A 2,179-nucleotide genomic window follows, 5' to 3' on the forward strand; every position below is an offset into this window, starting at 1 on the left:
GGTACACCTTTATCTTCTAGTGATGTTCCTCTTTTTAGAAGCCTAGTTGGATGCTTGCAATATCTAACCTTCACAAGACCTGACATTGCCTACAGTGTCAATACTGTGTGTCAGTTCTTACACAAGCCCACAGATGCTCATTTAAATGCTGCAAAAAGTATACTTAGATATGTTAAAGGCACTTTAAATCATGGTATTTTATTTCGGAACCAATCATCTAAAGTGCCTTTGAGTTTGCAAGCTTATTGTGATGCTGATTGGGCAGGAGATCCCAATGATAGGAAATCTACAACTGGGTTTGTCATATTGCTTAATCATTCCCCAATTTTATGGTGCAGCAAGAAACAAACTGCAGTTTCAAGGTCCTCTACAGAGGCAGAGTACAGAAGTATGGCTGACACAACTTCAGAACTACAATGGTTCAAGCATTTACTCACTGATTTACAAATCCAACTTGTTCAGGTTCCTACCTTGCACTGTGACAATATCTCGGCCTTAGCACTAGCTGCTAATCCTGTACATCACTCAAAGATGAAGCATGTCGAAGTCGATGTACATTTCACTAGAGACAAAGTTAAAGATGGATCCACTACTCTTCAGTTTGTCTCCATTCAAGAACAACCTGCAGACCTGTTTACTAAAGGACTCAGCTCCCCACAACATTCATATCTGTGCAGCAGCTTAATGGTTGTTTCACCACCCATCCAGCTGAGGGGGGGTGTTAGTGTAAGTTAGGTAGCTTAAGCAATAAAGAATAGTTAGTTAGAAGGTTGTTAGCTTCTTCGCAGATGAGTGACAAGTGTCACGTTCCTGTACATTAGATTAGAGTTATCAACTACTATATATATATGTAAACTGTTGTAATAAACTCATAAAGTCAAAATATAACAGAAAGTGCATCTAGATATTTTCTCGTTCTCTCTCTCTCTAGCTAAGCTTTCAAAGAGTAATGATCTCTGCATAGTTCGAAGATATAGCGACTATAGTCTATTCTGCAGACCTCCAGGATATCGATGTCTTACCTATGGTGAACACATAACCAGTTTGAGAATGACCTTTTACTACACCACAAACAGTCATCTATAGCGGCCAAAAAAAGCTATAGTATCATGTCATAGCGTTATAGAAAAAGCTATGACAGCCCCCGCTATGGTAGGTCTATTGCTTTAGATAGCGTTTCTGGGAAACGCTATCTATAAGTCTGTAAGCATAGTGTTTACAAAATGCTATTGATTAGTTTTTCATAGCATTTCTGAATTGCTATAACAGTATTTTCCATAGCGTTTTTAAAATGCTATTAGTTTTTTGGAGCCATGACCACTTACCCGATTTTAGGCTAAAAATTGCCTACTTACTCTACTAAGAGTGTTTTAACCCCATTTACCCAATTTAATATTTAAGTACAGTTTTGCCCTTAACTCAATTATTTAATTACATGTGCATCTCCTTGTCTCTCTCCACTCTTCCGGATCTGCTATTTCTCTCTCATCCCCCATTCTCCGATCTCTCTCTCTCTCTCTCTCTCTCTCTCCCTCCCTCCCTATGGCAGTGTGCTGGGCGTGCGCAGGCGGGGTGGCGCTGGGATGGGCAGACGTTGGGCTGCGCAAGACGTGGGTGTGCTGTGTTGCGCAGGCGGCGGGGCAGGGCTGCCGGATTCTGCAGCAATCTGTGTTGGAATCTGCGCTGTGGACTGCGCGGGTTGGCCGGCGCGAGTGTGCTGGCCGCTTGGGTAGGAGGACGATGGGATGCTACTATGCGAGCAGGAGGGGGACTAGGCACGGGTGGAGGCTAGATCAAAGGCTGGGAGGCTCCGGTGAGGAGGCTGGATCGAAGGCCGAAATGCAGGCGGTTTGGATTGGTGCTGCAGGTGGTTGGTGCTGCAGATGACTCCGGTGAAGGGGAGGCGGTGCTGCAGTTCGCTGGGCGGTGCTGCAGTTCCTTATGGGTTGGCAGGGACGAAGGACGATCTGGTGGGTAGGCCACTGGGAAGAAATTTTTTTAATTATTATTATTATTATTATTATTATATATATAAATATATATATATATATATAGTGTGTGTGTGTGTGTGTGTAAAATTGAACATTTATTATAAATTGATCAATTGTGTCTGAAGTGTATTTATTTTGATTTTGGGAGTTTATGGAATTCACCGATGGGCAATAATATGATTATTAGG

The sequence above is a fragment of the Rosa chinensis genome, chromosome 4, assembly GCF_002994745.2.
Source record: "Rosa chinensis cultivar Old Blush chromosome 4, RchiOBHm-V2, whole genome shotgun sequence".
Taxonomy (NCBI): Eukaryota; Viridiplantae; Streptophyta; class Magnoliopsida; order Rosales; family Rosaceae; genus Rosa; species Rosa chinensis.